This window comes from Lissotriton vulgaris, chromosome 1_2, assembly GCF_964263255.1.
Source record: "Lissotriton vulgaris chromosome 1_2, aLisVul1.2, whole genome shotgun sequence".
NCBI classification, from domain to species: Eukaryota; Metazoa; Chordata; class Amphibia; order Caudata; family Salamandridae; genus Lissotriton; species Lissotriton vulgaris.
In genome coordinates this window covers 224,980,933-225,004,078 of record NC_141686.1, presented here as the reverse complement: position 1 = coordinate 225,004,078, position 23,146 = coordinate 224,980,933, and the positions used below count along the sequence as shown (strand labels likewise).

General features: G+C 45.9%; 1 protein-coding gene across 5 annotated transcripts in view; it reads right to left on the bottom strand.

Moving 5' to 3' along the window:
* Positions 1-23,146, bottom strand: part of LOC147735091 (glycine N-acyltransferase-like protein 3) — a 261,834-nt gene that overhangs the window by 173,406 nt on the left and 65,282 nt on the right. For 2 of the 5 annotated variants that reach the window (XM_086953141.1, XM_086953143.1), the window contains exon 2: positions 20,118-20,203. The exons of 2 other annotated variants lie outside the window; for them this stretch is intronic. The gene's annotated coding sequence lies outside the window, so the exon portion shown is untranslated. Of the gene's footprint in view, positions 1-20,117; positions 20,204-22,932; positions 22,989-23,146 lie in introns of those variants that run through there. One more of the 5 variants, XM_086953142.1, reaches the window with a different exon arrangement.

Here is a 23,146-nt window from a genome sequence, read left to right as displayed (position 1 = left end):
AATAGAGATTCCATCATCACGTGAATCCTAGACATTACATTTTGTCAAGAACAATGAAACACTTACTGGGAATTATTGCCTCTGGTATCTAGACCCAGAGATATTTGGGGACCCTTCTTGGCTTGGCTGACTGTTTTTAATTCAGCTCAAGAACACGCTACAACACTTGAACTAGATCAAAGCCTATGATATGTTTATTGTGACTACACTGTGGCTCATCTCACAACAGGTTATCATATTTTGAAATGTTGCGTATAAGCATGGGCGAATTTTGCGAATCTGGCGTTTGCGAATTTGCGTATTTGCAAATTCGCAATCAGCAAAATCTGCAAACTCTTGCAAATTTGCGGATTTTTTCTTTTTTTGTGTTCGCAAGGGTTTCTGCCAGTTCGCGGGGGTTTTGTACCAGTTCGCAATTGCGAACTTACTTGTCGGCTCGCAACGGTCGCGACGTTGTTGTTTCTACGTCTGGTTCATCATCACAGGTTCATAATCATAGCACCCTCTGTTTCACCACTGCCACCCTCTGGTTCACTCATGCCACCCTCTGGTACATCACTGCCACCCTCTGGTTCATCACTGTAGATTATGGGGGGGAAAGCAAGCACACCTGCCCTGCTTCAACTGACATGAATTAATTTGGGGTTGATTAATGTGTCACTGAATTTAAACTTCCAGTCTGGCACCAGCTTCCTTATCTGTAATTTGCTTTCTGTTGCAGTGCAATTTTTTTTTCCAGGACCTTTGTGGCCTACTTATAGCTATTCTATGAGCCTGCTGTGAGGGTCAGAGCAGGGTCATAGAATAGTTGCAAGTAGGCAACTGAACTCAGGAGGGGCCCCTCAGGAAGCACTACAGGGAATGGTTACTAATGATGAGTTTGAACTTTTGCACCTGCTGAGTACTTTCAGTTTTGCAAAACTCGCTTTTCTGCAAATTCGCGGGATTCGCGTGCGCGAATTTACGTAAGATCGAATTCGGAAGCCGCAAATTTGTGCGAATATGTGATTTGTTTTTTTGCGGCGTGTTAGTTCGCAAGGTTTTGTGCGTTTTAGTGCGCTGCTTGTAGCGCAACGGCGCAAAGTTACCCACACGCTCGTTCACGGGCGCGGCCATCTTGTTTGCATGACGTATTTCCGTTTCCGGGCACGATGTGTAATCTCGCAAAGTGTGTGGCTCGCTAGTACAATTTTGCGTGTGATCGCAAGGAAAATCTCGCGCGAACTTACCCACGCGGTCGTGAACGGGCGCGGCCATCTTGTTTCTCATTCATTGCTATGGTTCTGGGCATGCTTTCTGTATCCTCTCTGAATCTCTGCCACCCTTTGCTTGTTTGAAGTTTTTTTTGATCTATTTTACTTATTATCTATCCCTCTATTTTTCTAGCTCTATATTTTTGTGTTTTCTGCTACTTTTGGTTAATTTTAAACTACTTTTTTAAACTCTTTTCTTTTCTTCTTCCCTATTCTATTTCTTCTTTATTATTTAGCTTCCTTTCTGCCCAGACCATGGTAAAGGGAGCCGGGAAGCATCCTGAGAAGGGGAAGGCTCCCACACCCCGTGCCCGGCTCCCGTGCGGGCGTTTGAGGGGGTAGCAGGTCACAGCCCGGGAGATCTTCAGCGCGTAGGAGGTGGCCGCACTAGTTTTTTATGTTCAGCGCCGCCTCCCCAGGACCATCATGGCAGGCGGCAGGATAGCAAGCGGCTACGGGCTCCGGGAGCGCCGGAAGAGGTGGGAGAAGGTGTGCCGGGCCATGTGCCAACACTCTCGGGTCCGCCGCACCTACAACCAGGCCACCCACCATTGGACGGATCTCCTGGACCGGGAACGCAATCTGCTCGACCTGCTCGGCCTTGAGATCCCTGGGCTTGGTGAGTAGTAGTAGCTATTTCTTTACTACTCTGTTTTCTCCTGCTCTGTGTGTTATTATATTGCAAATTTTAGTTTTTTACCAAGAGCAATAATGCTGCTGATTACATTGTAGGTAAATTATATTTCAAAATCTTCTGTGCATTTCAGGTGCACTGCTCTCCTTCTCAGAAGCGTTGCTACTATGCTTATTTGTTTTCGATTTTGTGTTCATTTCATTGGCCTCTGAAATTATGTATGAGTGTAGTTTAAAGAACTGTGTAATGCTAGACACTAAGGGTCAGATTTTTAATTACCGGCGCATCCCTGCAAAGTAGCAGGGATGCACCAGTAATTGTGCGCCACGCCACCACCACCCTTGGTCCGCCGTATTTACAATGCGGCGCACCATGGGCCCAAAACGTCACCGAAGCGTTACGCATCTGTGCCGTAAAGGCGGCGCATTGCTGGAGTTGCGTCGTAACGGTGGCGCAGCTCCAGCAATGCTCTGGGGTGCCCTATTTCCCCAATGCTGCGTCAAGCCGTACATCTGCTTCAAGCAGGCGCAGGGTTTGAGTCACGCATCATTGTCCTCAAAGTGACTGATTGAAATCTTGTAGATTTCCCTCAGCCACTTTTAGGATGCGTTCCTGCGCAGGAACGTCCTCCCTTTTGCCAGAACGCCCCCTGATGGCAAAGGGCTTTACAACGTGATGCATCTCCCATATGCGTCACGTTGTTAATATACGCCGCACCATGGCGCCTCTTTTGTTCTGCCACTGCGTCACAAAAGTCACGCAACAATGGAGCAAAAGAGCCGCAAGGGGCTTCTAAATCAGCCCCTACAGACTCAAGTCCAGTCCTTCCTTTGTACACCTGGCAATAAGAAGAAATAGTGGTGGTGGATTGATAGTTTGAGTATTTTAATGACTGGTTAATGTAGTAGGAAACTTTTTAGTGTTGTCGCTGATCTGCAATCACGATGGACTTTGTCTGTCACTTCGCGTGCTGCGGACAGCTGCCTGCCAGTCTTAGGCGAACCTTTTCAGTAGTTTGTTTAGTGAGTTACATAACTTTCCAAGTCGACGGTCCGCAAATCAAGCAATACTAATATCATAGTAGACCACATGAGATAGGTCAATATATTCCGTGGAATACTTGTCTATTTGCTATTTCGCCAAAATATTGAAATGTTCTGGTCTTTCTTTCTTTCATGTTGTACATCAGCCTTGACTATGACTCCCTGTGGTAGTCCTAGATTATTCTTATTAGTCTGTCTGTGTAGCTAACTAAGATTGCACATTTGGCAATTCCATTGGACTCCCATTCTAGTCAGCAATAGCTCTATGCTCTGAGTGCAGTCCTCTGGGATTGTCCATAATGTCTTTTCAAGTCTTCTAAATGTTTATGCTTTGACAATTACCAACAAGAAAAAGGTGAATGACCACCAAGAAAGAATAAGATACTACTACTGTTGCAGGGACAAATCTGCACAAACAGAACTATGGACACTAAATAGTGCATTGTTTATCAATTATAATAGGCGCAGGTAGACTTTCCACATACCTCAGTGATATCAGACTTTGAAGAACCCCCAATCTCCTTACTGACTAGATAGTGTGGCAGAGTCATTTAGCTCCCGAATTCATCGATGATTGATCCCCAATGATGATTATCCAACGCAGCACAAGAGTACGGAGTCAGAGTCCAGAAGTGTCAGCGGCACGGACTCATGCTTGCAAATTGCAAAACCTTTTGCTCATTCACTCTTGACCAAATTACAGTCCTCCCTGCTGACTGCACGCATGAAGACCTCAAAAGGACGAAGCATGTCTGTCAGGCTTTTAACTAGCTCCCATTGCTCCGCATCTAGCCTCAGGTCCTTCATAGCTGTACCCAGTGTAAAGAAATACTGATTGACTACCGTAAACTGCTCATACAGACGCTCAAGCATGTAGAAGGTTGAGTTCCAACGTGTTGCCACCTCCTGGATGAGTGCTTTCACTGGCAGTCAACGTTCATGTAGCAGGCCCCTCAGATGCTTTTGGGCCTTAAAAGAATGGCTGAAATGTGTGCATATTCTTCGGCAGGTGGTCAGTAAGTCACACATTGGACTTTCTTCACTCAAGAATTTTTTAACAACCAGGTTTATACAGTGCGCCAAACACGGCACTCTGAAATAGTTACCCATATCCATGGCCTTAACTACATTGGCACCATTATCCGTGGAAACCTAACCAATCTTGCATTTTTTTGGGGACAGCCATTGAAAGACCTTTGTGTTAAACTCCTGCAAAATGTTTTTCTCCTGTATGACTTGTCTCCATGCCAAACATGACTAGTGTTGCATGTTTCCGAGCAGCTTTAAAAACGTTGTCCGGGTCAACACCTGCCCTTAGCTTTGTTGTAACTCCTGAAAAAGAGACCCAGTGTGCAGTGATGCACATGTAATCAGCGCCTGCGCCACTGGTCCACATGTCTGTTGTCAGATGTATAGTGTGAACAGCACTCTTCTGTAATGCTGCCCCAATCACCTCCAGCACATCTTCATGTAGTGCTGGAACCGCAACTCTGGCAAAATAGAACCGGCTAGGAACCTTCCATTTAGGGCTGAGTGCTGCCACTAATTCTAGAAAACCAATCCCTTCTACAAAAGAAAAAGGGAGAAGGTCCAGAGCTAGCATTTTAGCCAGCTTAGTGTTATACAGACGCGTCAGTGGGTGGTTGCGATCAAATGGCGCTTCTGAAAACAACATGGTTCTAATGGTGGGCTGGACCATTTTACGGGATGATGATGACTTCTTCGACCCAGTTACGCTCGATGATGAACTTTTTCGCATTGGTGTCTCACTTTCTCCCACACTCTTAGTGTGGTTCACAGGGGGTGTGCTGACAGTGGTACTGGGTGTAAGTGAAGTGTTTGACGCTTCTTCCTCCTCGTCATCATCAGATGCAACATCAACGTTTTGTTGACTTCCAATTCGGGCTTCCTTGATCTACTTTAGGTGCGCAAACCATTGGACAGCATGCTGTCTCTCAAGATGACCTCTCTGGCCTCCGGTACCATAGTTGGTACCAAACTTACCACAACTAACTCCATGCTTAAAAATGCTACAAATGGCTGTTTTCCTTTTTTGGACAAACACTAAAGAAGTCCCAAACTGTGGACTTGAAATGTCTGTGGGGGGCAGAGGAGGCGATACTGGTGGTGGTCATGCTGCTAATGCCAGATGAAGTGGAGGATGTGTGTTACTGAACCTTACTACGTTGTGCCCTTGCACCACCACTAATTGAGGTCAAGGTGGATGGAGCTCCCTTCTGGCGAGAAAGAAATATGGAAGCGGTAGGTGATGGTGTACTAGTTAACTCCAATGATGGCGGTGCTGGTGTTCCCATTGCCTCCTCATCGACAACATCATCACGCTCAGCAGCTTTTCGGGCTAGGGTCAAAATGTCTGTTTGCTGCATGCCCGCTGATGCTGGAGTGACGTCTATGATGACTGCGTCGTCGTCGTCAGAATCTTCATCTGCAGGAGTAGTATATGCCACTTCTTCTTCAGCACCACACTCCATAAGTACAAGAGTTTCGGGGACCTTCCTTTTACGCTTAGCTACCTTTGTCAGATCATGGTGTGCCTCCCTCTCAGACGGCTGTGGTGGTTCTCAATTTAGATCCATATCATCAGAAGGAAGGGGGCTTGAAGAAGATGTAGACACCATCCTTGATCTTTTCCTTGCTAGGGATGAGGAAGACAATGAATGATCAGGAGGAGTGGCTTCCTCAAATGATACCTCGGCTTGAATGCCGATTTCCTGATGTGCCCCTACTTCGGGAGGAACAACTATTGTGGGCACTTGTGCCCCTCCATGCACCTCTGCTTGCGCATCTACTTGGGCTGCCTCTCCTTCCACATGTACTTGGGCTTTTACTTGCACATGTGGTTGATGTTGCAGCTGTGGTTGTTCAACACTCGTCAGATGAGTTACAACAACCTGTGTTGATTGAGGGACATTGCTGCTACTTTCTTGCGATGAGCCAACATCACTAGTCGATGGTGATTGAACAAGTAGACTGGCTGCCTCTGCAGCACTCAAGGGCTTGGACTTAAGTTGGCGTGGTGGTGGTGGCACTGAGCCCAATGGAGCGGGGGTGCTGCTCCCAGCTTGGTCCCCAGCAGATCCCGCTGCTGCTGCAGGCGTACTTTTTTTTTATTCCCAAAAAATGTGGCGGGCGGCACACCAGTCTCCTTGGTAACTTGCTTCTTCTGCTCCTTACTGGCAACTTTCTTGCTAGAGGAGCTACGGGGAACTTTTTTTGGGGCCATCTTCTTCAGAGGTCAGAACAGCAGGCCGAAGTTGCACAAGTTGCAGAGTTGTCTGTGGCCAGACGTGACTTTGCGTAACGTTATGCTGCACACACACACCGCTGCAGGACTTCTTCCTGGCACTGGTGGTTCTCTTGAGTCTTGTGCACCTAAAAGCAATGGAAGACAGAGGTACATCAGTTCAGTTATATACCCCAAAAAGTCAAAAAACACATAAAAATTAGCACAATCCCATGCCTTCCATGCCCTCAATGATGTTTAAATTTAAGACTCCCCACAGAAAGACTAAGCCCATGCACCACTCACTATCCCTGGGCAAAAGGCCCCAACAGCAGCCCAAAAAAATCAAAAAACACATAAAAATCAGCACAATCCCATGCCATCCATGCCCTCAGTGATGTTTAAAATCAAGACACCCCACAGAAGACTAGGCCCATGCACCACTCACTATCCCTGGGCATAATGGATGAAAGCTAGGCAAAATGGGTGCAGGCCTGAGAACACTGCCTGCATTCAAATTGGCCCCTTGCCCCGCAGCACATGGCCAGGGCCTGCCTGTACCAGCACTCAAAATGGCCCCCACCCACATGGCCAGTCCCCATCAACACCCCAAAAAACTCGAAAAACACACAAAAATCAGCACAATCACATGCCATCCATGCCCTCAATGATGTTTAAAATCAAGACACCCCACAGAAAGACTAGGCCCATGCACCACTCACTACCCCGGGGCGTAATGGATGAAAGCTAGGCAAAATGGGTGCAGGCCTGGGAACACTGCCTGCATTCAAAATGGCCCCTTGCCCCCAGGCCCATGGCCAGGGCCTGCCTGTACCAGCACTCAAAATGGCCCCCACTCACATGGCCAGTCCCCATCAACACCCAAAAAAATCGAAAAACACACAAAAATCAGCACAATCCCATGACATCCATGCCCTCAATGATGTTTAAATTCAAGACACCACACAGAAAGACTAGACCCATGCACCACTCACTACCCCTGGGCATAATTATTGGATGAAAGCTAGGCAAAATGGGTGCAGGCCTGGGAACACTGCCTGCATTCAAAATGGCCCCCACCCACATGGCCAGTCCCCACCAACAGCCCAAAAAATCAAAAAACACACAAAAACCAGCACAATCCCATGCCATCCATGCCCTCAATGATGTTTAAATTCAAGACACCCCACAGAAAGACTAAGCCCATGCACCACTCACTATCCCTGGGCGTAATACATGAAAGCTAGGCATAATGGGTGCAGGCCTGAGAACACTGCCTGTATTCAAAATGGCCCCTTGCCCCAGGCACATGGCCAGGGCCTGCCTGTACCAGCACTCAAAATGGCCCCCACCCACATGGCCAGTCCCAACCAACAGCCTAAAAAATCAAAAAACACAGAAAAATCAGCACAATCCCATGCCATCCATGCCCTCAATGATGGTTAAATTCAAAACACCCCACAGAAAGACTAGGCCCATGCACCACTCACTAGCCCTGGGCAAAAGGCCCCAACAGCAGCCCAAAAAATCGAAAAACACAAAAATCAGCACAATCCCAAGCCATCCATGCCCTCAATGATGTTTAAATTCAAGACACCCCACAGAAAGACTAGGCCCATGAGCCACTCACTACCCCTCGGTATAATTATTGGATGAAAGCTAGGCAAAATGGGTGCAGGCCTGAGAACACTGCCTGCATTCAAAATGGCCCCTTGCCCACAGGCACATGGCCAGGGCCTGCCTGTACCAGCACTCAAAATGGCCCCCACCCACATGGCCAGTCCCCATCAACACCCCAAAAAATGGAAAAACACACACAAATCAGCACAATCCCATGCCATCCATGCCCTCAATGATGTTTAAATTCAAGACACCCCACAGAAAGACTAGGCCCATGCACCACTCACTACCCCTGGGCATAATGGATGAAAGCTAGGCAAAATGGGTGCAGGCCTGAGTACACTGCCTGCATTCAAAATGGCCCTTTGCCCCAAGGCACATGGCCAGGGCCTGCCTGTACCAGTACTCAAAATGGCCCCCACCCACATGGCCAGTCCCCATCAACACCCCAAAAAATCAAAAAACACACACAAATCAGCACAATCCCATGCCATCCATGCCCTCAATGATGTTTAAACTCAAGACACCCCACAGAAAGACTAGGCCCATGCACCACTCACTACCACTGGGCATAATGGATGAAAACTAGGCAAAATGGGTGCAGGCCTGAGAACACTGCCTGTATTCAAAATGGACCCTTGCCCCCAGGCACATGGCCAGGGCCTGCCTGTACCAGCACTCAAAATGGCCCCCACCCACATGGCTGGTCTCCACCAACAGTCCAAAAAATCGAAAAACACATAAAAATCAGCACAAGCCCATGCCATCCGTGCCCTCAATGATGTTTAAAATCAAGACACCCCACAGAAAGACTAGGCCCATGCACCACTCACTACCCCTGGGCAGAATGGATAAAAGCTAGGCAAAATGGGTGCAGGCCTGAGAACACTGCCTGCATTCAAAATGGCCCCTTGCCCCGCAGCACATGGCCAGGGCCTGCCTGTACCAGCACTCAAAATGGCTCCCACCCACATGGCCAGTCCCCATCAACACCTCATAAAATCGAAAAACACACAAAAATCAGCACAATCCCATGCCATCCATGCCCTCAATGATGTTTAAAATCAAGACACCCCACAGAAAGACTAGGCCCATGCACCACTCACTACCCCTGGGCATAATGGATGAAAGCTAGGTAAAATGGGTGCAGGCCTGAGAACACTGCCTGCATTCAAAATGGCTCTTTGCCCCCAGGCACATGGCCAGGGCCTGCATGTAACAGCACTCAAAATGGCCCCCACCCACATGGCCAGTCCCCATCAACACCCCAAAAAATAAAAAAAACACACAAAAATCAGCACAAACCCATGCCATCCATGCCCTCAATGATGTTTAAATTCAAGACACCGCACAGAAAGACTAGGCCCATGCACCACTCACTACCCCTGGGCATAATTAATGGATGAAAGCTAGGCGAAATGGGTGCAGGCCAGAGAACACTGCCTGCATTCAAAATGGCCCTTTGCCCCAAGGCACATGGCCAGGGCCTGCCTGTACCAGTACTCAAAATGGCCCCCACCCACATGGCCAGTCCCCATCAACCCCCCAAAAAATCAAAAAAACACACACAAATCAGCAAAATCCCATGCCATCCATGCCCTCAATGATGTTTAAATTCAAGACACCCCACAGAAAGACTAGGCCCACGCACCACTCTCTACCACTGGACACAATGGATGAAAGCTAGGCAAAATGGGTGCAGGCCTGAGAACACTGCCTGTATTCAAAATGGCCCCTTGCCCCCAGGCACATGGCCAGGGCCTACCTGTACCAGCACTCAAAATGGCCCCCACCCACATGGCCGCTCCCCACCACCAGCCCAAAAAATCGAAAAACACAAAAAATCAGCACAAACCCATGCCATTCATGCCCTCAATGATGTTTAAAATCAAGAAACCCCACAGAAAGACTAGGCCCATGCACCACTCACTACCCCTGGGCATAATGGATAAAAGCTAGGCAAAATGGGTGCAGGCCTGAGAACACTGCCTGCATTCAAAATGGCCCCTTGCCCCGCAGCACATGACGAGGGCCTGCCTGTACCAGCACTCAAAATGGCCCCCACCCACATGGCCAGTCCCCATCAACACCTCAAAAAATCAAAAAACACACAAAAATCAGCACAATCCCATGCAATCCATGCCCTCAATGATGTTTAAAATCAAGACACCCGACAGAAAGACTAGGCCCATGCTCCACTCACTACCCCCGGGCATAATGGATGAAAGCTAGGTAAAATGGGTTCAGGCCTGAGAACACTGCCTGCATTCCAAATGGCCCTTTGCCCGCAGGCACATGGCCAGGGCCTGCATGTACCAGCACTCAAAATGGCCCCCACCCACATGGTCAGTCCCCATCAACACCCCAAAAAATTGAAAAACACACAAAAATCAGCACAAACCCATGCCATCCATGCCCTCAAGGATGTTTAAATTCAAGACACCCCACAGAAAGACTAGGCCCATGCACCACGCACTACCCCTGGGCATAATTTATGGATGAAAGCTAGGCAAAATGGGTGCAGGCCTGAGAACACTGCCTGCATTCAAAATGGCCCCTTGCCCCACAGCAGATGGCCAGGGGCTGCCTGTACCTGCACTCAAAATGGCCCCCACCCACATGGCCAGTCACCATCAACACCCCAAAAAATCGAAAAACACACAAAAATCAGCACAATCCCATGCCATCCATGCCCTCAATGATGTTTAAATTCAAGACACCCAACAGAAAGACTAGGCCGATGCACCACTCACTTGCCCTGGGCAAAAGGCCCCAACAGCAGCCAAAAAAATCGAAAAACACACAAAAATCAGCACAATCCCATGCCATCCATGCCCTCAATGATGTTTAAATTCAAGACACCCAACAGAAAGACTAGACCTATGCACCACTCACTAGCCCTGGGCAAAAGGCCCCAGCAACAGCCCAAAAATTCTTGAAAATTCCAAAATTGTAGTTGCAGCAACTGTAATGCCCCAGACAAACTTACTTGTGAAATTTCTAATCCAAAAGTGATCCAAAGAAAGTCAAAAAGGCCTCAAATCCAAATATCCAGCAGCATCCACAAAAAGTAATCCTTCCAGGTCAAGATCCGAATGAAAGCGACCAGCACATGAAGAAAGCACTGGGAGGAGCCTGCTGGACAGGAACAGGAAGTTGGAGACTGTGGGGCACTTCCTTCCTCCCCCCCCCCCCCAAAATGGACTCCTTGCAAAAAAAAGTGCAGGCAAATGTCAACCTGAGGAGTTATTCTGATAAAAATCATCATTTTCAGAAGGTTTATGCTGCTTGCTGGTGGATTTCTTGGGCAGAATTGGAAATTTTGTAATTTCGCGAGTGCGAGATTGTTGCTGCCCGCCGCATCTACGTGTTCGCAATTGCGAACTCTCGCGATGCGTCGCCAAACTCCCGCGGGATCCCGCAGCAAGATCCAAAATGGCGCGCACTCGCAAAATATCGAGAAAAACAACTCGGCAAACGCTGAATGACGGTAAGTGAACGCCACGCGCCGCAATATTGTATCACCAAGCAAAAAAATCTGCTGCGTGCAAATTTGCGAATTTTCGGTACATTCGCGAGAGTTCGCGGATTGCGAATTTACTGAAAATCCGCAAATTCCGCGAGCGGAACGGATTTTCCGCCCATGCTTAGTTGCGTAACCTGTGTCCGAACAACGCCTTGTTTTGCTTATATGTGCTATGATATATGATCCAAACATGTGATCAAGCTGTGCCATTGGTTTCAAGCTAGCCTGAAATGAAGAAGGGTGACATACCCTGAAACCGGTCCCAGGATACTTGTTTCCGGTCCTGGGAGGACCTGGCCTGGCATTTCAGTCTGGACTGTCCCATGGGGCACAGGGTCAAGACTGATTTGCGTATGGCTGGGTCCACACTAGGGTGGGGAGTGGGCAAAAGAAGAATGGATTTAACCCAGATCTTTTGACTTGGGAAGAATGTTTACATTGTCAGTATTCCGTCCATCATTTGTTTGCTGTAACACTTTTCTCCCTAAGTGGGATGGGTATGCCCAGACATGGGTCCATTGCTCACTGTGCCACTGGATTCAAGCTAGCTTGGCTGAAGAAGAGTGACATACCCTAAAACCGGTCACAGGAAGCCTGTTTCCGGTCCAGGGAGGACCTGGCCTGGCAGTTCGGTCTGGACTGTCACCATGGGGCACAGGGTGAAGACTGATTTGCATATGGCTGGGTCCAAACTGCGGTGGCGCAGTGGGCAAAAAAACAACGGATTTAACCTATATCTTTTGCCTGGGGAGAATGTTTGTATTGTCAGCATTCTGTCCATTATTTGTTTGATGTAACACTTTTCACCCTAGGTGGGATGGGTATGCCCATACGTGGGTACATTTCTCACTGTGCCACTGGATTCAAGCTAGCCTGGCTAAAGAAGGGTGATATACCCTGAAACCGGTCCCAGGATGCTTGTTTCCGGTACAGGGAGGACCTGGCCTGGCAGTTCGGTCTGTACTGTTCCCATGGGGAACAGGGTCAAGACTGATTTGCATATGGCTGGGTCCAAACTGAGGTGGCGTAGTGGACAAAAGAACAATGGATTTAACCCAGCTCTTTCGACTGGGGGAAAATGTTTGCATTGTCGGTATTCTGTCCATCATTTGTTTGCTGTAATACTTTTCGCCCTATGTGTGATTGAAGAAATATAAACCTCCTAAGGGGTTCACTGGTACACCTGGTCCTTTTAACCAACAAATAAGAGATTGGCACACATAATTTATTAACCTCAGATGAGGGAGACTGCGTCATACAGTACCCTCAGGCCACTGTAGAAGGCATTCTAAGGAGTACAGAGAACAGGGGCCTATTATATGCATAGGTTACATTAGTTAGCATAAAACCAAGGGGAGGTCCTGGCACATAACAGCATGCAAATTGACTAATATGGGTATACAAAATGTGCTTGCGCAACAAAGTGGGAGGGGAGACATTTCTCCTTACATCAGCAAGAATAGCCGACAGTTTTATACTAGGAGCAGGTACATTCTATCAGCTAGGCCTTTCTGAGCATGTGCAAGGTTCTGGAAGAGAGAAAAAGCACATGGCAAGCACAGGACTAACTAAGATGGCTGCCAAGTACAAAATGGCTTTCAGCTCATGCCAACAGCGATTCTTGCAATCTTAAACAGATGGTCCTTTTAGCATGAGCTAAAGACATTCCTATGATCTAGTAGGAACATAGAAAATATTTTGCACATTTATTTTCATAAATTTATGAGTATCTTAATACATTGCTAGTTGGTAATTTTTCATTCTAAACATTTCATTAAGCCGGTATATATACAGTATAAGCCGGAGTACAAAGGGAACAAAACATTAGGTCATAACATACAGATAGCAGGACAGTCAGTCAGTCAAAAGTCTTTATTTCAATTAATTAAAATCATAAAAGCAGCATCAAACATACATACATACAAGTTGCGATAAAAATCCAGAATGTAGTATACAAATAGATAGGTGTGCAAGGTTTTAGCAGCTATTCCTACTTATGCGCAATATTTACAGTTCATGATTTGTGCATATAACAAGCTTTATAGCGCCACTAAGGAAGCTACAATTTAAAACGATACTATATACTGATAAAAAAATAAAAAATTGTGCAAGATTTTGCAAATGTTCATATATATATACACAATATTTGCAATTCATGATTTGTGCAGATGTTAAACTTTGTAACACCACCAATACAATTTAAAACGAAAGTGCAACTGTTGTGTTCATAATTTAACACTGAATTCCCCCTACTCCTCCTACTGTGCTTTCAAATAAACAGGTGTTCATGCTTTTTCTATTAATCCTCACTGCAGCCACCAGAAAACTTGCTACACTAAAAATGGTATGCACAGTACTCCGAAGTTGCAAGTTAAGTAGGGCTGGTCTTACTTGCAAGAAGCCTGCTTCTCGTAGTATTGGGAGTAGAAATGTTTTGCGAGCCACAGAAAACTTTTCACAGAACATAATTAAATGAAGTGTGTCTTGTGTGGAAAAATTATCACAGGAGCATGGTGCAGAATCTTCAAGTTTAGCCCAGTGCGGAAAGGAACCTAAAGTGAGGTGTATTAAATTAAACCTAAATCTAGTCAACAGAAACGGTGGAAAGGTTTCGTGACAATCTTTAAGTAAGGTTCTATTAAAGTGGACATCTGTAAAAGATAAATACTTCTTACACCCCTTTTTTTAAGCTCCTCTTCCTCCCTCTCTGCCTCCAGCAGTGTTCTAAAGTTGTGTTTGATCCAAACCACATCTTCTTTCTTAATTCCCTCTGGGGCTGTATATAGTTCAGGTCGACCCAGTCTGACACACGCCGCTCTAACATATGCCAGCCATGGGATTTCCTCTGCCTTCTCCAGAGCTAGGCAATCTTTGAGGATAAGATGGTTGAGGGTGATTTCCTCATTAAGCCAAGTATTTGCCCAGCAGATCAGGGGGGCTGCTTTTAGTTGATCTAGCCTACACCTAATTCAGAATGTGTAGAAAGAGTTGGGGTTGACTGTGGAACTGACAACAAAGATCTAAGAAATCTATTTTCCACAAGTTGGATTTTGCTGACGGAGGCGTAACCCCATACAGAAGCCCCATAAGATGCAATTGCACAGCATTTAGACCTATATATTTTTAACATGGCCTCCATGGGTCTCGCTCCCAGCCTTTTGGCAAAGCTAAGGAGGGCTGCTGTAGATCTTAAGACAGCGTTACTCTTCTGTTTCTGCTGGGGGGACCAATTACCCTTTCCGTCAAATAAGACGCCTAGGTAATTAAACACCGGAACCCTAGAGAGATGTTTACCCAGGCAACTAAAAGAAATGACCTTGCTGATCTTCCTATGACCCCCCGCTATCATTACATGGGATTTGCTGGTGTTAACTTTTAGGTCTAATGACTCCATAAAGGTGCCAAAATTATCCAGCAACCTCAGTAAGCCCACCCCTGAACGGGCAATAAACACGGCATCATCCGCGAACTGGAGGACCGGGATACCCAATCCCCCCGCACGTGGAATGTCCGCCCTGACCCCAGACAGGGATTTTTCCAATCCATTAATATAGATTGTAAATAGGAGGGGTGCCAGAATACAGCCTTGTCTGACACCCCGCCTAGAGTTAAAATGGCTCGTGCACCTACCCTGACTGCTGGTGTTAAGTTCCGGTGTAGGTCACTTAGGAAGGTCACTTAGCCTCTATGCCCAAATCCAGGAGGATATTCCAAAGTTTGGAGCGGTTCACCAGATCGAACGCTGAGGATAAGTCCATGAACCCGAGGTATAGGTAACCCTCTTTAGCGGTAGTATATTTATTAATCAGTAGATGTAATTTCAAGAACTGGTCAATGGTGCTTCTATGTTGCCTGAATCCATACTGGAGATTCGAGAGCACCCCCCTGTCAGACATCCAATCTCCCAATTTCTGCAAAATGACTCTGCCCATGATCTTAACGGTTGAGTCCAATAAGGAGATGGGTCTGTAACAGGAGGGATCCCCTCTCCTCCATTTTTTAAATATGGGTACAATTATTGAAGAGGCCCAGGAGGGGGGAAAACCCGCTAGCGTGCTGCATTAAAAACATTAGTTCAAATCTTTGCCCAAAAAGTCGGGTACAATATGTAAAGATCAGCAGGAACCCCATCGGGGCCTGGTGCCTTATGTTTTGTTGTTTCTTGGATGGCCTTTTCTACATCCGCTAGTTCGAATTTAATAGGTTGTATTGGGCGGCCCAAAGCGGAGCCAACCGGATTTGACTCTTGGTGGTCCTTATCACTATAGATGCTCATAAAATATTTGAGCCACACCTCATCCAGGAGTACACAATCTGTGTCTACGTTGTCCTTTCCCAAGAAAAAGGACTAATTTATAGTGGCCCAGAATTTTCTGCTATCCTTTAGCACGTCAATTGACTGCAGATTGTCCCATGCCTCCTCTTTAATTTTATTTTTACGTGTAGTTGTTACACGTTTATATTCCTTACGAAGGGAGGACACTAGGGCCCTATCCCTTGGGGTACACTTTAGGGCCTTTAGGAGAGCCCCATGTGCTTTAGAACATGTGGAGTCGAACCATCTCAATGCCTTCTTAGTGTTGGGCCTGCTCTCCTTATGTAGGTTGTTAGTTATTTGATTGCAAATTGCAGAGAAAGAAGTTATAGTTTCTATGCCCACCACCTTCTCATCCAGGCATGTACAAAAATCAGACTCTACTTGTGTAGCTAAATTTTCAAAGAAAGCCTCAGGGACTACAGCTTCCCATTTTATACGTCTTCCTTGATCTTTCGAAGACAGAGCCCGTGGAACAACCCTGCCTAGATCAGTAGTGGCAGCCTTACAACTCAATTCGAATTCCAGTGTAAGCGGGTTGTGGTCGCTGAAAGTTGATATCATAACTTTATACGCCCAAATTTTGGTCGAGACACAAGGAGAGACAAAGATCACAGACTCTACTCCTCGTCCTATGAAGGTGGGAACTGCTTCGCCACCAGCTTCCTTATCTGGTTCGGTTAAGTTTAGGTTAGATAATAATTCCTCTAAAGCGTCCCCCTCTTTAGTATGTTCGAAATGGGGTAATCTCTCCTTCATCGGTCCCACTCTGTCTTCCCCATAGCAGTCCCACTGACAAGGGTGTAAGTTAAAATCCCCCATAAAAATTATCTCAAAATCAAAAAGGTTATTTAACTTATAGTCTGACAAACAGTGATCTAGCGCGCTAAAATGATGCTCTTGCTGGGAGTTTCCTATTGAGTTATATAGATTAATAAGAAGGTAATGTTGATCAGAGATCCGCCAATCTAATATAAGGAAATTGTCTGACTCTCCCTTGAGGTTTTTAAAAGTACCTATTAAATCTAGAGAGATAAGAAAGAGTAAACCCCCCTTAGGTCTCCCAGCGGAACCCCTCACCACGGGGATAGAAAAACTAAGGTATCCATCTACAAAAAAACTGGACTCTGCATCCCAGGTTTCCTGGAAAGCCAGGATATCGAACTGTTTTAAAAACTGTAACCAGATTGTATCAGAGCTTTTTGATCTAATCCCGCCACGTTCCAGCTTATCATTTTACATGTGGGCACCTGATGTTGTGTTATTTGGGTTACATCACTTATCCCAGTTCCAGGACCCGTGAGTTCATCTCTCAGTCAATCATTAGTATCCATCTGTGAGAGAAGTGAAAAACGGTTATGTAGCTCTATGTCATCCCTCTGTGAAAGATGTACCAGGGGATCCAAATGTGTAGCTATTACTGTGGGTCTAGGTAGGGCGACAGTCTCCGCTCCCCTTGGGTGCCCTTGTGTGGAACTCCTCTGCGCACTCATCCTTGCCTGGTAGGATGTAGAGGATTTGTGAGTGGGTAGAGAGATATGTGTGTGGTGCTTTTTTGGGTGCTGATGGTGAGTATAGGCACCTACTGGGGGATAGAAGAACCCCAGAGAGAGCGGCCTAATCCCCTTATTGTCGATATTCGAGCGGTCCCAAAATAACCTTTCAGCACTACGCATATTACTAAAATTGACCACTACACAGTCTCCGGGGATTTTCCTAGGGCAGTCCCCACCCAGTGCACCCTCCATGCCATAGTGAGAGCACTGACAACCTCCTCACCACCTGTACTAAACTGATGGCATCACTGTCTGGCTTTGGTAATTACATCAGCGGTGGTTTTGATAGTGTCTCCCCTTAATGGGGGTACCCCAGTGAACACGGCTACAAGTAGGCTGCCTCTGGTGGCAGTTCCAGGTTACGCCCCGGGTACCGTTGACCCTTTTTCATCTCTGATGGCTGGCTATGCCTAGTATTAACCCCAGGCGGGCAAGCCCCCACTGCCGTCCCCACATGAGGGGTCACTGAAAGACTAATAGAGCCCCCTGAACTAGGATTTAATTTCGGTGTTTCAACGATGATCTGGTTAGCGGCAATGGCCACTGGTTGAATAGAACCCTCCATTTGCCCCCTATATTACTTGAGTGTTTCATCAATTTTCTCACATTTTTTTAGAAGGCCAGATACACATGTATTTAAAGTGTCAACAATGTCTTTGGCTATAGGCACAAGGGCTGGTTGCAGATGTGAGATGAATAAGTCCTCCACCATTTTACCAATTTGTTCTTTAAGGACGAGATCTATTCCAACTGTCTTTGTCATAGAGAGCTTATTTCTGCCCGCCATATTTGTGATCTTTCGCCTCTGTTTCATGTGGGGTTTATGCACTGTAGCGGCAAGAATAGGGGGTGATGGATCAGGGGAAACTGTCTGGGGGTTGGGGAATTTGTATGGGTAAGAACAGGCCCCTGGGTAGTGATCACAACATTTGGCTCCAAAGGTATCGTCCGGCTGTTAACTGTCAAGGGATCTTGTGAGGGATGAGTTAATTCAATAGAGTTGAGGCCCAGCTCTTTTTCAGCATTAGCAATCTCTTTAGACAAGACTCCCACAGCCGAGGTTAAATAAGATATAATCGATTCCGACTTTCTAGGGTGTTTTGCTTTCGTCCCCACATCCTCGTTTGCACATACCTTTTTCCTTTTGCCCATTTTTGGAAGTGGATGTTAGGGGGGGTCACCCGACCCGACCTCCTTCGGCCCCTGACGGCCCGCCCTCTGCCCGGGCTCAGCCCGGTGCCGCCCGCACGCGTCCCGCGGGACGGGATGCGTGACCTTCTCTTAATGCGCCGCCGGGCAGGTTGTCCATGTTGCTCCAGCTGCGCCTGACCCAGGGCTGCTGGGAGTTGTGGTTCCCGGTGATGGTGAATGCGTCGTTGCCCTCATGGCAGGAGAGAGAAGGAAAGCGCAGGTAGGGCTGCCATTCCCCTCACGGCGCGGTGCAGTGCCCAGCAAGGTTCCCCCAGAGCGCTCGGCGCGCCCTTCTCTAAATGCGCCGCCGGGCGCTTTGTCCACGTTGCTCCCGCTGCGCCTGACCCGGGGCTGCTGGGAGTTGTGGTTCCCGGTGATGGTGAATGCACCATTGCCCTCACAGCAGGAGAGAGAAGGAAAGCGCAGGTAGGGCTGCCGTTCCCCTCACGGCGCGGTGCAGTGTCCAGCAAGGTTCCCTCAGAGCGCTTGGCGCGCCCTTCTCTTAATGCGCCGCCGGGCGTGTTGTCCACGTTGCTCCCGCTGCGCCTGACCCGGGGCTGCTGGGAGTTGTGGTTCCCGATGATGGTGAATGCGCCATTGCCCTCACGGCAGGAGAGAGAAGGAAAGCGCAGGTAGGGATGCCGTTCCCCTCACGGCGCGGTGCAGTGTCCAGCAAGGTTCCCCCAGAGCGCTCTGCGCGCCCTTCTCTTAGCAGGACAGAGTAATGACTATTATCAGAAACAGAATTATCAATATTTTTCTAGCCCTAAGCAAAAAGCAAATCCTAGAACCATCTAGACCAATCCTATGTAAAAAAACATTTTCAATAGACTTTTCCAGTGTTCCTTTTATAAGGGATAGAGTATCAATTAATATATTAAAGGAAAGGGCAAAGTAATATTTGTCACTTGCTCAGAAAAACATTTTTCGTGTAGAATAAACATTATAACTAATGCAAATATTAAAGCAGTCAGACATAATATTACAAAAACAATCCTGGATCCAAGGGACCAGGAGGACCACACAGGGTCATAGGAATTAGGATGAGGAGCTGCAAAGGGCTGCTCCTCCTCAAAAAATGGGACCTCCAAAAGGGTACATTACTAATTTAAGCCACTGTACAACCAGCCAGAGTGGAGTCTTCTACCTGTGTCCGTTTGAGCCTCAAAGGCAGGCTCTTGTTGTTCCCACTGTGGAGCTGCAAAACTTGCAAATCAGGAATCACGGCCCAGTTTGAGAAGAAAAAGTCTTTCAGTGATCCTGTCTAGTGTCTCAGGCAGTGCACCAGTTTTCTTCACTTCAATCTAACAGGCACCAGAGACACAGCACCTGTACCATAAACTCAAGTTCTTCCCTAAGTCCTGTATTGCTCTGCTGGCACACTGCTCTTTGTTGGAGCCAAAGATTATCCAGTATGCCCAGGCACTCTTGATCAACAAACAAAAGGTGCAAACTTGTATTCATTTTGGGACCAGAATTCAGGGGCCTGATGCTGGGATCTCTGAAGCAACCCTTGTTTCAAAAGGGGTCACCTCAAGCAAAAGCCTCCTTGCCGTTCTGGTCAGTCTGTGACTCTCTCAGCTGGGCATCAAAAACCTGATCCAGGATTTCTTCTTTCTGATTTGTGACCCCGTCTTTCAGCCAAGACAGTGGCAGGGGTACACACTTCACATCTCAGTGCTTCGCCTTCACTGAGGTCCTAGTTCAGAGCAACGCCTGTGCTAGTTACCTTTACCTTGGCTTTAAGCTGGACTGGTGCTAACTCCCAGGCTGGATCTGATGTCCAGGCCCTTCTGGCAATGGTTGTAAGGCAGCAAATATCTATTGGTGGACAGAACAAAAGGTCTTTAGACAAGGCATACAAATAATCTACAAACAGAGAGGATAGTCTCAAAATACTTCCTAGTCTTGGGGCTCCCCATATATTAGCGAAGCACCCAAGAACCACTTTATCTATCTGAGAGTTGAAAAAAGACCTGGATCTCCTACTCTATTTGAAGCAGCTGAGGAAGTCTGTGTTCATTTACTAAATTCTGAGAAAAAGAGAAAAACAATACAGACTTACTCAAAATCATTACATTTGTGTATTCCTATATTATTCATCTGAAGAACCCCCAAGAAAAAAGAAAATATTCGACACTTTTACTCATAGACTTTACATTACTTGTACAGGACTGAAGACACTTCTAAAATTATTTCTCTGAATAAAAGCCCCTACATTGTACGCTTAGGACCATGCGCTCATGTTATACGTGCAGCAGGGCAATCTAAAACTGCTAATTTACCACGGATTTCTAATACATAAAGAACTAAAAAAAACTTCAACATAGTGGATACATAAATTGCTCCAGCAGAACATGTTGTGACAAACAAACTCCTATAAAACAATATTTTCTTCAAAAATATTTGCTAAGGATCACATGGGTGTCTTTTCTGCATTCTACTTTTCACGATCCAAACTATGCAACATCAGCTATAATAAGGACTGTCAGCTTATTTACACAGACTAGCTAATAAAAATGGTGTTATCACCAGAGTATTTTAGAACAAAAACTACCCACATCTAGTTCTCCTGAAAGGTCAAATAATGGAACAGCAATCTTGACTACTCATCCTTTCATAATTTCATCAGACAGGATGGGCAATAACATAGCATATGTATATTTATTCATTTTATTATTGCTAACAATTTTAAAACAGTATTACGGAATAGCCAATTAAATGTCTCATGACAGGCTCAAAAGAGAGTGAGAAAAAGGGGAGAAAACACAAATTTGTCTACCCTTAATTTGCAGAGGAGCTAGCCTCCTTCCCCCATTTCGACAGTATGAAAACCTGAAACAGTTTTCACGTTTGTTGACACTATCTACTTGTATTTGTGGCCGGTGGGCACAAGTATACTTGTAGGAGGTAAATAGCACATGTAGCTAGCTAGAAAACATTAATAACCAACCATCAAATCCTTTAGCAATTATACTAGTTGTAACATGAGGGTGCATGAATTCAAACTAAATCCCATTGTCTCCTTATCTCAGCCCTTGCACAGTAATCTTCACACTAAAAGCATTAGTGCTATATACATGGCAGATCCATTTTCTTAATAAGAACCCACATATACCATTATATTTCCTTCTGCTCTTATGAGTGCCCCAAAACTTGCTTTTGCCAAAAATAGTAAGCAACACTTCTCTTTCTCTCCCTGCACTGTCATCTCGTCTTTCGAAAAGTTTCAGTGGTTGAATTGTCAAAGCAAACCTTGGTCTGAGCTCTGCTAGGCTGCTAAATGCAGAACTCGAACTTTAACCCTTACCAGCTGTCCTATTTTGTGCAAGGCTTTCCATGCGGTTTTCGAATTCAAAGTAACACTGGAGAGTGATAGCTGAAAAGCAGTCCTATTCAATTCCTTTTGCCAGTAATTTAGGGCTAGATGTAGGTGGCCTATTACCGGTCGGTAACAGCCGAAATTAACACATTTTGGGCGTTACCGACCTGTGAAGGGCCGAAATTAAGGAATCCGTAATTTACTGAATCCGTAATTTAAGGAATCAGTAAATTACCGATTTCTTAAATACCGATTTGGTAAATTACCGAATTCCTAACGTAGGGAGCACTTAAATGAATGCTTATCCCATGTCAGGATTTGTTATTTATCACCTACTACAAGTTGGTGGTAAATAACGAAACACCCCCAAAAAGCAATTTAATGCAAATTGCTTCAGTGCCATGTTGCAGACATACTTCCCCTTAGGCATGTATGTCTGCAACATGTGCACCTAAAAACAATTGAGGGGTGCAACAGGGTGTAAAAGTGACACCCTGCCACCCTTCAATGTTTTCCCCCTTTTACCGAATCGGTATTTCCCGATTCAGTAATTGACATTCATTCCTATGGGCCTCCAGGCCCATAGGAATGAATGGCAATTACCAAATCTGTAAATACCGATACTGAATTGTTTACCGAACGTTTAGCTACATAGCATTTACTGATTCGTAAATACCGAATCAGTAAAATTCAGTATTTATGAATCGGTAAATGTAGATTACCTACATATGGCCATTAGAGGTAATATAATACCTTCTGCTGTTTTATTATACTTAGTTTCATTTGTGTGCAGTGTGTGGTGTTCTTTCCTTGCAATATAGAGGTCAGCTATTTATGTTATATCTAAATGTGTGTTTTACTGAAGCCTAAGATCAGTTTGAAAACTGCTATGAGTGGCAGAAATTCTTTTTTTTTTAGACAGTGAATTTTGCCCAATTTCGACTTTGGTGTTAGGGGCACCTAAAAATGAATAATCTACAATATTTTAGCATATTAGTCATCCTCAGAGTGTTCCCTACATATACCAGGAATGGGGGATCGAAAATGTATAAGGTACACCCTAATAAAATGAGTTTTGTATGCCTGGATAAAGAGGCATTTTCCATCTTAGTTCCCCCATTGCGGTAAAGCGCTGTGTAGTAAGGGTTATCCACAAGAACTGCTGTAATGCTGATATGATGTTCAAATAAGTTTTTTTGGTGAATATCCCAATAAAGCAAACACATACAGAAGAGCTCACGGAAGGAGCAACTCAAGAAGTCAGGAGCCAACAGCAACTGTCCTAGAAAGAACTGAAGCTGGATGACACTACCAGATTCTGACCTAGAATACTTGTAATTAAAGAAACAGTGAAACACCAATAGACACCATTACATACCACATACCCTCCCACCATATAAAACAAAATAGATTAATATGATTAATATAATCATTACATTTTT